The sequence below is a fragment of the Triturus cristatus genome, chromosome 3_2 (assembly GCF_964204655.1).
Source record: "Triturus cristatus chromosome 3_2, aTriCri1.1, whole genome shotgun sequence".
Classification (NCBI taxonomy): Eukaryota; Metazoa; Chordata; class Amphibia; order Caudata; family Salamandridae; genus Triturus; species Triturus cristatus.
Window position 1 is genome coordinate 58,107,870 of NC_140584.1, and position 16,098 is coordinate 58,123,967.

General features: G+C 45.1%; 1 protein-coding gene across 1 annotated transcript in view; it reads left to right on the forward strand.

Annotated features, from left to right (window-relative positions):
• Positions 1–16,098, forward strand: part of JAM3 (junctional adhesion molecule 3) — a 363,931-nt gene that overhangs the window by 306,571 nt on the left and 41,262 nt on the right. The window lies entirely within an intron of this gene.

Sequence of the window (16,098 nt, forward strand, 5' to 3'; positions counted from 1 at the left end):
TGGCAGGCTGGCACATCCCCTGTCCTTATTTGGGGTTTCCGGCCAAAGCTTCCCGCCAGAGTGGGGGGTTGCAGTGGCCTGGGGAAGCTCACAGAGGCGGCATGCCTTTGAAGCTTCCCCCTGCCCATCCTGGGGGAGGAGATTTAGCACCTCGCCCAGGATGTGCATTGTTGCAGGCCCAGGAGAGCAGGGGCTCTCCCACCCAGGGGTCCAGCAACATGTCTGCTGTGTGGCAGCCTCGGCAGCCTCAGAGCAGACGGGGATTGTAGGTTAGGTTTAAGGGGGCATCTCTAAGATGACCTCTGGGGTGCTTGGTACATTAAATCCCACACTGGCATCAGTGTGGGTTTAATGTGCTGAGAAGTTTGATACCAAACTTCTCAGTCTTCAGTGTTGCCATTATGGTGCTGTGGAGTTCGTGTTTGACGAGCTCTCAGCACCATGTACTCTTAAATGGCAGCACTGCACTTATAGTGCTCAGGAATGGACCTGGGTACTGTAGGGGCACAGGGCTCATGCTCCTGTGTCCACACCATTGGCATAAGGCACCCAGCTAGAGGGGTGGCTGATGTATGCCATGGCAGTGTAGGTGATGGGCATGGCACACAGGGATGTGTGTCATGTCGACTTTGTTTTTGTCTTGCACCCAAACACTCAGCCTGCCAAGGGGGGGGGGTGTGTGTGTGTGTGTGTGTGTGTGTGTGTGTGTGTGTGTGTGTGTGTGTGTGTGTGTGTGTGTACGTGTGTGTGTGTGTACGCGTGTGTGTGTGTGTGTACGTGTGTGTACGTGTGTACGTGTGTGTGTGTACAGGGCCTCTAAGGGTGGCACAATGAGTGCTGCAGCCCTTAGAGGCCTTCCCTGGTCACAAGGCCCTGGGTACCATTTACCAGGGGCTGACATGTGGCCAGGGTTTGCCAATTTGGGTTTTGTTTGTTTTAGGGAAGGAACATAGGCCCTGGGCACCTGATTGGCAGGAGTCCAGGGCACACTCAGTCAAAGTACATTCAGCAATTCAGCAAAAAGTGGGGGCATACCATGCAAGAAAGATGGCACTTTCTCACAGGATGTCCATGAAGGCTTCGTTAAACTGGAGAAGCTTTTCGGAAGGGGTGACTCCCGATTGAAGCATCTCCATCAAGAAATTCATCCTGACAGCCACAGAGGGTAGGGCCTGGTCCAAGACCTCGGCCGACCTCCTCACCAGTTTTGTAAATGAGGCTCCCTCCTCCGTAGCCATGGTAGGAGGCGAGACAAAGCCAGTATCTAGTGAGGTTTCCAGTCCACTGGCATTCGCCAAATCCTCACACCAGTTGTCCTCATTTGGGTCTAGGGACTGGTATTCATAAGGATCGATTAGCCCCTCCGAATCTTCACCAAATCCTAGCCCAAAGAAATAGGGCTCAGGCTCCTGCCTGCAGGGAATGGCTCCAGTAGGCACTAGAGTCGCCTTAGGACAACACCTATCCGGCTCCATGTTGGAGTCGGAGATAAGAAAATGGGGGCGGCACAGCTGGTAGGCATCAGCGTCTGCAACAGGACTGGCACCGGGGAAGGTCAAAATCACTCTGTCTGGATCCTTCCATGGATCCAAAGGGCTCCAGTGGTGCCGGGGGAAAACCTGCCGGCAAAAGACCAGTAAGGGCTCCTCCCGACACCACTGGCCCCAAAGACACACCAGTGGGGACAGGCTACCCAAATATGAGGTGCATGGTCTCAAAAAACTCAGAGTTGGGCGGGGGTCGCTCTGGCTCCAGGAAACTCTGGGAGGCGTGGAGAAACCGCTGAGCCAGGCTTCGAGTGCGACATTCCCTCATCTCGTTGGAAAATTAAGATGGGCAAAGTATAAGATCTCTTCGGCTTCATGCTTTTCTTTCTCTTCGGTCTTACCCAGACAGCTTTGACTGCGATGAAAATCAATGGCTCCTCGACCGTTCCCGGGACCTTCCTCTCGAACGGAATAGAGACCGTTGAAGCATCACATATCGAGCGGCAAGGAACTTGAAGGATCAATCCCTCAAGGCCTTGTGGTGCATGGAAGTCTGACAATTGACACAGGTCTTGGCGTTGTGGTCACGCTCGAGACACCTGAGTCAGACGAGGTGTGGATCTGCTGGTGACAGGCGCTGCAGGGCTTAAACCAGCCTTCCTCACAGATATCCTGCCACAGCAGAAGACAATGTCTCAAAAAGTTTTCAACAAAAGGTCGAAAAAGGTCAGTAAAACAATGACTGAGGGTACCTCTTCCCTAGATCTGGGCCTAGGAGTGTGGAATGGAAAGAATTGACGTCAGCACTCTGCAGTGGCACCTATATAGGTACCGCGCTCATCACTTCTGGTACAGACGACACCACACTGAGCGGAACAGTGCCACCTACCAACATGCAGGGGTACTGCTTACGAAATATTTTAGGAAACAGTCTGGTGCCTGGGGATAATTTTAAGGTAAGGAAACTGCGACTAGAAAATAATGGAGATAATTTTATGGTAAGGAAACTGAGGCTAGAAGTCTCTATCAGACCAGAGTCCGGACAGGCCAGTAGGGCTGGGGCCAAAGCAGTAGGTGTCCTCTTCTTCCTGAGTCAACACGGCTCTTCGGTCTTTATTCTTCCTTCCTAGAATCTGAGGAGGCAAGGTTCAGGGTTGCCCCATAATACTAAATTTAGGGGTGTTACAGGGGTGTGAAGGTCAGGACAAATTGGTTCCTTCTTTAGGGTGAGTACACCCCTATTATGCCACCCTCCAGTGGGATGGGACATTAGCCTCTTCCTGATTCGTTGGGTCCCCTCATCTCCAAGATGGAGAGGACTGAGATGTTTGCTTCACCTTGCCTCCCCGACTTGAGGGGTGGGGTTGGCAAATGTGGGCACACCTCTCCTCCTAGCTCGGTTTTCCTGCAGATTCTCCCACCCAAAGTGGGGGTCACAACCGGTGGGAACTAGTTGCTGGGGGAGTAAAAGGCATGGACAGCGTACAAAGGCAGCAGGCCATTAAACCTTCCCCTTTCGTGGAATCAACCCACCCTGGGGGAGGAGGCATGACACCTCTGCCCAGGATGGGCTTTGTTTCTAGACCCAGAGAGTGGAGACTCTCTATCCAGGGTTCCAGAAACCTGTCTGGTGGTGGCAATTGGCGGGCAGCCATTCAGGAACCACACCATGGTTAATCGCTTTTCAGGGGGCAGGTCTAAGATACCCTCTGTGTGCATTTTACATGAAATCCCACATTAGCATCAGTGTGGGTTTAATGTGCTGAGCAGTTTGCTGCCAAACTTCTCTGGTTTTAGTAAACCATCAGGGAGCAGTGGAGTTCGTAATGACCAACTCCCAGACCATATACTCTTTATGGCGTTACTACACTTACAGTGTCTAAGAATGGACTTAGACACTGTAGGGGTACAGGGCTCATGCCTCTGTACCCTCACCCTGGGGTTATTGCACCCTGCTGGAGGGGTGACTTGCCTAGGCCTTAGGCAGTTTCAGGCATGGCACACATGGATGGGTACCATGTCGACTCTTCACTTTTATCTGCACCAAAACACACAGCCTACAATGGCACTATGTAAGTGTTAAGGTACAGGACCTCTAAGGGTGGTCTTCCCTGGTCACAGTACCCTTGGTAACTATGGTACCTTTTACAAGGAGGTAACCTGTGGCCAGAAATGTGCCAATTGTAGGTACAGAGGTACAGCTTTGAGAAAGAACACAGGCCCTGGGAACCTGATTGGTAGGGACCCAGGGCATACTAAGTCAAAAGTGCATCATGTCAGGCAAAAAGTGGGGGGTAAGCATGCAAAAAGGGTCACTTTCCTACATTCAGATATCAGGCAATTGAAAGATATACCAGAACTGCAATTGAGTTTCGTAGGGTGGTAATTCACATTTATACTGTCTTGTATATAAATTTCACATCTTTTATTTGGAACTAGATGTAGGCGTATCCATCAATCTCATTGAAATATACAGTGATATATTTTTCTGATGGATACATCTGCCAGTGGATTCCTCACCTTGTGAATATCCCCTGCGCCAGCAACGTTCGGAAACTTTTGTAGCAGTCCACGCAGAACATAATATGCAAAGCAACACACACAGTGTGGAGAATAAGTAGAAAGGCAAAATAAATAACACAATGCCTTTGACAACGCTGACGAGGTCTTCTTATGGAGCCGGTGACGTCAGCGGAGTCGCGAGCGGAGCCGTGTCTCTGTGACGTAGTCTTCGACCCCATCGGCGTGGACTGCTACAAATGTTTCCGAACGTTGCTGGTGCAGGGGATATTCACAAGGTGAGGAATCCACAGGCAAATACTGTATCCACCAGAAAAAGCGTTACCGAAGGTAAGTAACTTGTTCATTATTCCTAAGCAGTTCCAAATAATTAAAGCAACAGGTTACATGATTAAAACTGCTTCTTCAGGGCTGCAGTGACACATTTTAAAATTCACAATCCTTGATAAAAGGGCTTAATAGATTTGGCCTACAGTGAACCTCAAACGTCCAATAGCTATACCGGGCCCTGAGGCACAACTTAACTATAAAGGCTTCCTTTCATGCAACAACTGTCTATGACCTGTGGTAAATAAAATAAATATTACCTGACTGAATTTCGTACGGAGTCTTAAACTAAAGTAAAATAGCTCAAAATAACAAGAGGCAGAATCCGTGGTATAAGAGGTTTCTAATGGGCTTTATTCCATTCAAAATGGCCGACTCGAGTCGCGGCCCTCAGGTTCCGTCACCACGAAGGTTCAGGAAGTGAAGTACAATAATTTATTAACAGACATGTATTTTTATAATAAGTACATTACAATGAAACGAATGTAGAGGGCGTAACATTTGATAAGAAAAATGACGTGACAGTGACATAATCGAAACTAGGCGTAATAAAGAATAAAAGAAACATGATTGGTTAGAATTATCAGACATAGGTGGATCTATAAGATAATACTTGGCATAGATGCGCGCGCGGCAGCATGACGTGTAATTGACGTGTAACTAGGGGGTGAAGGGGACTTGACATTTAGCTCTACATGTGGAGACGAGAAGTCTGGGGTCAAGTCATCCTAATCCCAAATCATATCTAACATCCTATGTTTAAAGAACTATGTTATCCACAAGGAAGGACTCTCGGACAGAATCTATTCTATACTGACTGTGTGCGTGTACAAGCGTCTAAGTGTCTATATGAGATGCGAGGGGCAGAAAACTTTCCATGGCAACAGGGCTATGAATCACTTGCAGGAAGACAGAGAAGCCTGGCCTTTTGCTTGGTAACTGGAGGAAATGTTTACCTAAATCACTGGACAGGAATGCATCGGCTGAAGAGCAAAATAGATAATTCGAAGGTGAAATACAACTTCTTGGCAGACAAGCGAAAACTGGCCGAGGCAGGCACCGTTAGCTGCACAGGGAGTAGGACAAAGTTCATGGATACAGATGCGAGCTCAAGCTGAAGCTGTCAGAGGCAGAGAGCAGGGAAAGGCTTTGAGGACAGAATCGGGCCTACTCGCCTGAACTGTAAAAATGGAGTAACTTAGCCATGTAAAGTCGGTGGCCTTTTATACTTAGGAATCGAATATCCAGCCCATTGATGGCGGATCTGACAGAGAACATGTTGACGGTAGACACACATATGTTTGCGTCTTAGAAACTGGAACTGGAGGGAACATACATGTACTTGTAACATGCATATAGAACCGTTGGGGTCCAAGATAGGGGACATAACTGACCAGGGAAATCCACTTTTCCACATTCCCTCCTTGTCCCCTTACTTGCCCATCAAGAAACATTAATCTTCATCATTCCATTGATTTGCTCATGGAGCATCATTTCTTCTTCTTTCTTCTTCCGGGATCTTGAGCGAAAACCTTGATGTGGAATACACGATGTGGCACACAGACCACAAATCGCTGGTCCACATTGCAGGCATAGACAACAACTGAAGAGCATAAGAAGGCCAATACCTAGGAAGGATAGAACTCTCCATCCCCAGGCTGATATCACATTCCAAAACCACCCGGACCACGTCCAAGTGCCTGGATTCTCGTGTATCTGGCTCACAATCTTATGAAGGCGTGTTATAGCTTTATATACAGATGGCGAATTTTCTGGTATGAAAATACAGCAGCTGGATCCGATGACCCTACAAGCTCCGCCCCTATCGGCCAGGATGACGTCAAGGACAAGACGATTCTGGAGAACAACAATTCTCATCACTGATTGTTCCTCTGTCAGATTGCCTAGGGCGGCTATAGTCTCGTTTACTACAGCTTCAAGAGTCTTGGTGAGTCTGCGTATCAGCTTACTATTTGATATAGTACCTATATAGGGAAAGATACCTTTATTGAAATCTACATACTTGTCCCATGCTGTCTCAGTATAATCGACAACTGGGAGATCTCTTTTCTCTCTAATGTGTACTAAATGAACATTTCGATAATAATCAGGGGGAGCTAGGAAAACAGGTGGCAAAAGGAATGCTATGTAACAGGTACCATCCCAATCTAGAGGCAGACGCATATATGCAGTCTGACCACATATGAAGTAGGAATGGCGAGAAGCTCTAAATGAAGATTTACCTTGATCACTATATTCTACTGTAGTAACGCATTGGCTATGGCCCATATGTATGGAACCAACTTTTCTAACACATAATTCACCCTTAACTGGAAATACTGACATAGTGGGCAAAATTAGTTCAACTTCGGATTGGACATTCAAAATCATAAGATTAGGTGTAAAATTACCTAATTTATACACTTCATTTTCTAAATCAGTTCCTGTTCTACTGGGGTGACCCTCCTTATTAGGGTGACAGACTTTGAATAAAACTAGATTCAGATTTCCCCATATCCAATGTTGTTGATAAACTGCTGTGTCTGGGTCTATGGAATTTAATAAACTAAACCATGCTCCACAGGAGCCATTGTGTGTGAATGGATGTGGAAAGAAAGGCAGAACTCCTTTGTTATTCTGATAGGGAGGAAGTCGGCCACACACCCAACAATTGGTCGCATTACTAGTCTGATGGGAATGATGTAACATACTAATGAATGTGTTATTGCGCAGCGCAAGTCTATAAGATAATTCATGTGGCGGTAGGTCACTAAAAGAATGTTCATCAGTTATATTGAAAACACGTTTAGAAACAGGATGATATATGTGCAAAATCATACTCGTAATAATTACTAAAATACTCAATAAAAACAAAATTAATAATGTCACAATACAGTGGTTACGCAGTAATTTACAATAAGCATGTCGTTTCATTATGATTCTGGACTCTACATGATTCAGACCTAAAGGGTACATGTCGGGACAGATTCAACCGCTTCACCTTGGAGAGGACTTAAACAATCAAATCGTCCGACAGTTTAGATCTGGACCTGAGTTTCTGTTTATAGCACTGAGAGTCAGTCAGTTCAACAAAAGGAAGTTTTGAATCAGTCTGTGAGGGAGTGCAGGGCACAGTGTCTATATCTGAAGGTAGTCCATGAAATTTTTTTATATGGGTGGAATGCACCCATCCTTTCCGTCCTTCGATCTTCACAGCTGTTCTGGTCGTCAGCAGGACCTGCTTAGGCAACTTCCACCTAGGATCCAATTGGCTTTTCCTATCAAAATTCCGAACCAGGACAAAGTCCCCGGGGACCACGTCATGGGGTTTCGCCTCAGTGTTGTCGGGAAAGGCTGCAGCTACCTGTGAACGAGAAGATTGTAGTGCAGACATCAAGGAAGCCAGGTAATCTGTCAGCATATTACAGTCAACATCAGTTATTTTACGTGGTATAGGCGTCCCCCACATATTCGGTGGTCTACCAAAGATCACCTCATACGGGGATAGCCCTGTTCTAGAGTGTGCTACCATTCTCATGTAAAAGAGTGCAACTGGTAATGCTACTATCCAGTCGACACCTTTCTCTCTACATATTTTGGACAGTCTGATTTTCAGTGTCTGGTTATGTCTTTCTACGAGACCTGCTGCTTCGGGGTGTCGGACACAGTGGAATTTCCACTGATATCCCAACAAGAGTGAGACATGTTTCATTAATTCGGATGAGAAAGGCTGGCCGTTATCTGAATATACAACACGTGGTAAACCGTACCGTGGGAAGAATTCTCGAACTAGCTGCTTGGCAGTAGTCGGGGCAGTGTAATCTGATACGGGATACGCCTCTGTCCAACGGGAGAGAGCGCAGACAACTACGAGGACATATTTAAATCCTCGACAACGTTCCATCTGAATATAATCCATCTGGAGGACTTCAAAAGGATGGTCAGGAGGCTGAAATCCACCCTGCTCTACGGGAACACTCTTTCCTGGATTAAACTGACAACATATCATACAGGTACGAACTTTTTGTTTAGCTGCTGCTCGTAAATGTTTGTTGAACCAAATGTGCTGAATGCTGTCTAGCATAGCCTTCTCTCCTAAATGTGCTGGACTGTGAACTGTAGCTATAATGACTTGAACCATGGAATCGGGGAGAAACCACACGGATTTCTCTTTCGTCATCCATCCTTGATCTGTCTGGATCCCTCCTAGTTCAGTCCACTTCTTTATTTCTTCTGCTGTGGCATGTGTCTGTATGTCAATTACATCAAGTGTGGGATCCTTAATTGTCATACACTGTGTTGGTGTCTGAACTATTGGCTTTGTCATGTCGGATGTACGATTCTGAGCAGTCTGTTTAGCTGTCCTGTCAGCTAAGTCATTGCCTTGAGAAATGGTATCAGTAACCTTCGTGTGTGCTTTACATTTCATAATTGATATAGCAGTGGGTAAATGAATCGCGTCTAACAGAGCATGAATGAGGGACCCGTGTTGAATATGTGTTCCATGAGAAGTTAAATAACCCCTCTCCCGCCAAAGCACTCCGAAGTCATGTACGACTCCAAATGCATAACGTGAATCAGTATATATGTTGACTTTCTTGTCCGTGGCTTGAATACAGGCTTGTGTTAGAGCAACAAGTTCTGCTGCTTGGGCTGACAGAATATCTATACAATTTGTTTCAATAACTTCAGTGTCTGTTGTGACTGCATACGCGGCCACTAAATCTCCTTTACTTGTTCTCATGCATGATCCGTCTACATACAACGTCAGGTCTGGATCTAACAATGGAACGTCTGTCAAGTCTTGTCTAGGTTTCGTCTTTATTTCAATGATTTCAACACAATCATGAGCTAGTGGGTCGGTTCCAATTACAGGTAATAGTGTAGCAGGATTCAATGTATTACACCGTCGGATCTCTATGTGTGGTTGAAACAATGTCAGTTCATAACCAGTAAGTCTTGCTATGGTCAAGTGTTGTGTTTGTGTTCGGTTCACAAGAACCTCTACTGCATGTGGTACTTGAACTGTCAATGGGTGTCCTAATACTATGGCATCGCTTTGTCTGATTGCTAAAGCTGTCGCTGCCACTGATTTCAGGCATGCAGGCAAAGCCTGAGCTACGGGATCTAATGTACTGGAAAAATAAGCACATGGCTTGCGTGATCCTGCTTGATCCTGAGTGAGTACTGATAAGGCAGTACCTTCGCGTTCTGTAACAAAGAGTGTAAAATGTTTGCTATAACATGGTGTTGCTAAAACAGGTGCTTGACATAGAGCTTTCTTTAAGCTTTCAAAAGCTTGTGTATGTTCCTGAGTCCAAGGGAGAACAGTCGATGTGGCTGCCTCCTGTGTGGTTAACTGAATGAGTGGTTTTGCTAGAAATGCGTACTGAGGAATCCACTGTCTACAGTATGAAGTGAGGCCTATAAAAGCCCGCACTTCCTTTTGCGTCTGCGGTATTGGCATGTTTGCAATTAACTGAATGCGATCAGGTGTAAGCTGCCTTCCCTCCTTGGACAGCGAGTGACCAAGATAAATAACTCGCTGAACACAGAATTGCAGCTTAGAAGGGGACACCTTGTGCCCCTTGTCGGCTAGGAAATGTAAAACTGTCAGAGAAGCTTTTTCACATTCTGGCTCGCTTCTCGCGGTGATCAGCAGATCATCGACATATTGAAGCAGTGCTGTATTGACTGGCATGTGGATACTGTCAAGTTCTCGTTTCAGTGCTTGGCTGTAGATGCTGGGGCTTTCTGTGAATCCTTGAGGAGCGCGTGAGAATTTAAAGCTGCGCCCATTTAAACTGAATCCGAACAAGTATTGGCTTTCCGGATCTATTGGGACGCTGAAAAAGGCATTTTTGAGATCAATTACAGTAAAGAATGTTGCTTCGGAATCAATTGCTGTCAACAATGATGATATATCAGGGACCACAGGGAATTGTGGTACAATACACTTGTTTAGTTCACGTAAATCAATAACCAATCGGTATACTGGCGGAGCAGTAGGATCAGTTCGTTTAAGAATCGGAATTATCGGTGAATTACATACATTGGAGTCTGTTTCTACAACTACTCCCTGGGCAATTAGTTCATCAATGATTTTCAACAAAGCCACTACAGCATCATGCGGTAACTTGTATTGTCGCATTCGTGGCAGTACCACTCCTGCTTTCAATGTAACTCGATAGGGTGTAATGTTCATGCAGCCAACATCAGTAGGGCCTTGTGCCCATAGATGCGCTGGTAAGTTCTGTAGTCGGGAATCCATGTCTCTGGATACATAGTGACCTTTAAAATCACGTAAAAACAATCTTACTCCTTCCGGAGAACAACATATTATGGCTCCTAGTGCTTTCAGAGTTTTAATTCCTAACAAATTTTCTGGGCATGATTTAGTAAGCAATAAATCTGTAGTTCGTGTCAAAGGTCCTATCGTAAGTGGTAGAGGCTGTGATACTTCATTAACAATAGGTTTTCCTGAAAAACCAAGGGAAACATTTTGAGAGCCTGAGAGGGGTGCCCCTGGAACTTCACTACGTTTTATGGTTGTTCGACTTGCCCCTGTATCGAGTAAGAATTTTCTATCTTGACCTAATAATTCACTATGTACATAAGGTCCTTCTTGATCTACAGGAATCTCGATAAGTGGTAAGTCAACTTCCCTCTCTAGGCTGCTTCATGCGTAACGCTGATACTCAGGGTATTCATACTGTGCAGTCTGATACATTTGTTGTGTTGTGGTTTGTGTGGCAGTAGTAGGCAACGGTGGTGCAGCTGGCACAAACTGTATGGGTTGCTGTGAGGCTGGCATAGACTGTTGCTGAACTGGCACGGACTGTCCATGCTGCATAGCTCCTTTTTCATTCTGATCTTGTCTAACTAATCGTGGTCTCTCTTTTGCAATACCTGTAGCTATATTTCGTTTCAGGACTTGACAATCATGTACATAATGGCCTAGTTGTTTACAGTAATTGCAGGTTCCTTTTACAGGAATTGCTGAATCACCAGAATGTGTCACACCCTTTTTGTGACCATCTGCTGGTACTGTCTGAGAAACTAGCATTTTCATTTTGGTATCCTTCATGCGTTTATGCTCGTGTTCTTGTTCATCCCTAATTCTATTGTGATGATACTGTAACATTTGTAGCATTTGCGACGGAGTGTTACTTTGCCAGGTACTCTCGAATTTCAATATTCTATTCTTCACTGGAGGCAATGCATTTTCCACTAATTTTGTCACAAATAAATGTGGATATGAGTCACTACTTGCTTTTATACCACTATTTATACCAAAACATTTTTCAAATCGAGCATAATAATCACTTGTGTCTTCATCTTGCTTTTGTTTACAGGCTGTGATTGCACCCCAATCTTCCTTTTTTGTAGTTAATAAACGTGGCAGTACCTGTACTAGTAAACCTGGTAATAGTTTAACTTTATCCCCGAGCCCTGAACCTGCGGCTCGGCCCCTTTCTTCCTCTGCTAATGCTGTCCAGTCTATCTTTTGGTCTCCCACTTCCCACTCTTTTTCTTTCAGTTTTTCATATATGCCAGCAGGCAAAAGCACCTTTAATATCGTCATAATATCAGGAAAGGTATATTCTCCCATCAGTAACATGTCTTTAATTTCTCGGTGGAAACCCGCTGGGTCTTTATCATGGCTAGGTACTACTTTCTTCATTTCTAATAATTCCATTTTTGATATAGGTGTGTAAACAAATACACGGTGAAACTCATTGTCTTCGCCTCTTATTGGGTGCACTTCTCGTAAAGGATTTTGTCTATCCATGTAGTACGGTGCTCTTTCTCTGGGGGCCAGGGAGAGAGAATCTGGACTTACAAAAAGGACATACTGTTTACGTGACACTAATATCTCTTTAATTAGCTTGTTACTAGAACCTCTCCATCTATACGTAAGTAGTTCCATTAATATATCAGGTAAAGGACCAGGATCAGCATGTTGGCTCTTATATAATATGAGGAGTTGCTGAATCATATAGATTCCAGCTAAACGTTGTTCATCTGTACTGAGGTTGAGAAACGTGTGTGCTACGGTCTCATCACCATATTTTTCAGGACTAACAATCCAGTGAACGGCTGACCTGGCTAATTCTTGCTCATCCATGGAATCGAGGAGGTGGTAACCTCTTCGTTCTCGTAGTATTTTATCTGCGGCTTGAAACGAATGTTCAGGAGACTTCAGATTTATTACAGGCGTCGGATACGTTTTGCTATTATTTGGACATACAGAATGTATTGGATCAGAAAAACATCTAGTATTTTCACAAGATCTTCCTCTGCCTACATAGGCTATGGTCTCTGACTGTCTTGCAGAATTCCCTGCTTCGGACACTTCATCTTGCTCAAACTCGTCTGTTCCCAATCTCTCTTCATAAATACGCTCTATTTCTTTACGTATTTTTCGGCACATGGCTATTATACAATTTTGCTTATCGTGTCTCCCTTCTGATATATTCTGACTCCATCTTGTAAGAGTAAGCATTGCATTCCGGTCTACCCCCGGACGATCTTGATTTCTGATCACACAGTTTATGAGGAAACGTAACAGTTCCCCTTGTATCTCTACTTTCTGGAATTCCATAGCTCTGTTAATACATCCTGGATCTCGTCCTGTTTGAACAAAGTGATATATGTTATCTAGATGCGTAGCCATCCCTGGTAACCTTGCTAAATACTCTGCGGCTCGCCTGATACGTAATGATGCCAGAACCATTTCATCCTCTTTACCAACCACCGGGTCATACCTACAATTTACAAGGAGTTCCTTAAGCGCACGTTCACTTACGAACTTAGGTGTACGTGAATGTGCTGACTCTTGAAAGACAAGTTTATTTATTCTAGGTGGCGTAAAAGTACTGCAAGCACCTCCCGTGGCCCCATCTGGGGCGTCGGGTGTGAAAGGGTTCGTCGAACGTGATACAGCAACTATGGGTGTCGATACCCCTGTAGAGTCGACTGTGGAAACAGATGCGGAAACAGATGTGCTTGCCGGAGCTTGCATCGGGACTTGCTGTTGCACGGGGACAGATACCTGATCCTGACGTTGAATCCCTCCGCCAGACGGTCTATGTGGTGTGGCGTTAGCATACTCGGGGGCTGCATCGTCTAGATATGAGGAAAGAAAAACATCTTCTGCGGTTCTGGGATGCCCCTTTGGATGTACCTTAATTGGAAATAACGGGGGTGGCAAGTCTTTTGGCACCTCCGTAACAGCCTTAGGTAGTCCTTCGGCTAGAAGGGGATACATACCATTCATAAGAGCATTTCTTTGTCTATTTACTTGTTCTGATTTCACTCGGATACCTTCCTCAATTAATAGATTTTCTTGAACTTTATTTGAACTCTCTTTACTCCTCTCTTCTTGTCTACGTGCTTTTTCTGTTCGTCTATGAGATTCTTTACGCCATAACTCAACGGCGTCTTTCTGTGACTGTCTGACCTTTCTTTTCCATAACTCTTCCTCCACTTTCATGATGCACTCTGCATCCCAGGTTCCCGCTATGGGCCACCTTTGACTTTCCGGTAATCCCTTGGTATAATCTACCCATAGATCAAGAAATAATATGGCATCTATGCCATGTTTATGGTACATGAAATGCCCTGGAGTGTCTCTAGGAGGAATAGGAACTGCTTCTTCAAGCACCCCTTTTCTGGTAGTAATCTGTCTTAACTTCGAGAAAAGCGGCATATTGACAACTGACCTGATACTTACTCTTGAACTTACTTAATACGAGAAACACAATAATGAACAGTGAACAATGAACAGTCATTCATACCACAATATGCAAGACATTTTCTGAATACTTTAAACATTAAACATTAAACATTATAACAATGATCGACAATGATGACAGTCTGCCTAACTAATCACCACGCTGAATTCTTGACAATAACTGAATACTTCGGAATACTTGATATACTGCTAAACAGTACATATACACTGCTAAACAGTGCAGACCGGATTTGTGTACCCAAATCCGTCTTGACCGGCACAACCTATGTGCGCGTCAACACGCCTCCTCGGCGATGGTACTCACCGAGTAGCTCCTTGAAACGGAAGGCCTCAGAGAATGGACAGGACTCGATAACTACGGACATCGGACCCTCTGGACGTCGGAATTTCGGAAAACCTGGTGGGCCTCTGTATACCTCGGATCTTGCTCTCTCAGCTAGGCTCTGGTCGGGATACTTCGCACTTCTCACCGCCTCGTCTGGGTTGATCGCAGCCTCAGTCGCCCCCGCTTGACCGGAGGGAGCTTACAGGAAATCCTGCTGGTACGCGTTTATGGTCCGTCCAGCTGTGGCAGGAGACCGGGCCTGCAACGCACCGCCGGCGCGTGAGATGAGAAAGTGTCCCTGTTCGGGCGCCATTATGTGGTAAATAAAATAAATATTACCTGACTGAATTTCGTACGGAGTCTTAAACTAAAGTAAAATAGCTCAAAATAACAAGAGGCAGAATCCGTGGTATAAGAGGTTTCTAATGGGCTTTATTCCATTCAAAATGGCCGACTCGAGTCGCGGCCCTCAGGTTCCGTCACCACGAAGGTTCAGGAAGTGAAGTACAATAATTTATTAACAGACATGTATTTTTATAATAAGTACATTACAATGAAACGAATGTAGAGGGCGTAACATTTGATAAGAAAAATGACGTGACAGTGACATAATCGAAACTAGGCGTAATAAAGAATAAAAGAAACATGATTGGTTAGAATTATCAGACATAGGTGGATCTATAAGATAATACTTGGCATAGATGCGCGCGCGGCAGCATGACGTGTAATTGACGTGTAACTAGGGGGTGAAGGGGACTTGACATTTAGCTCTACATGTGGAGACGAGAAGTCTGGGGTCAAGTCATCCTAATCCCAAATCATATCTAACATCCTATGTTTAAAGAACTATGTTATCCACAAGGAAGGACTCTCGGACAGAATCTATTCTATACTGACTGTGTGCGTGTACAAGCGTCTAAGTGTCTATATGAGATGCGAGGGGCAGAAAACTTTCCATGGCAACAGGGCTATGAATCACTTGCAGGAAGACAGAGAAGCCTGGCCTTTTGCTTGGTAACTGGAGGAAATGTTTACCTAAATCACTGGACAGGAATGCATCGGCTGAAGAGCAAAATAGATAATTCGAAGGTGAAATACAACTTCTTGGCAGACAAGCGAAAACTGGCCGAGGCAGGCACCGTTAGCTGCACAGGGAGTAGGACAAAGTTCATGGATACAGATGCGAGCTCAAGCTGAAGCTGTCAGAGGCAGAGAGCAGGGAAAGGCTTTGAGGACAGAATCGGGCCTACTCGCCTGAACTGTAAAAATGGAGTAACTTAGCCATGTAAAGTCGGTGGCCTTTTATACTTAGGAATCGAATATCCAGCCCATTGATGGCGGATCTGACAGAGAACATGTTGACGGTAGACACACATATGTTTGCGTCTTAGAAACTGGAACTGGAGGGAACATACATGTACTTGTAACATGCATATAGAACCGTTGGGGTCCAAGATAGGGGACATAACTGACCAGGGAAATCCACTTTTCCACAGACCAGGAACATGATAAGGCTGCCCCCTCTCCCCATTGTTGCTCCTTTTAGCCTTGGAAACAGTAGTGACCACAATTTGAGTCTCCCCATGTCTCCATGACGTTTACTTCCAGAAGACTACTGTTAAAGTGCTCCTTTATGTGGATGCCGTCTTTCTGACTATTTCTAAACCAGAGGAATCTCTACT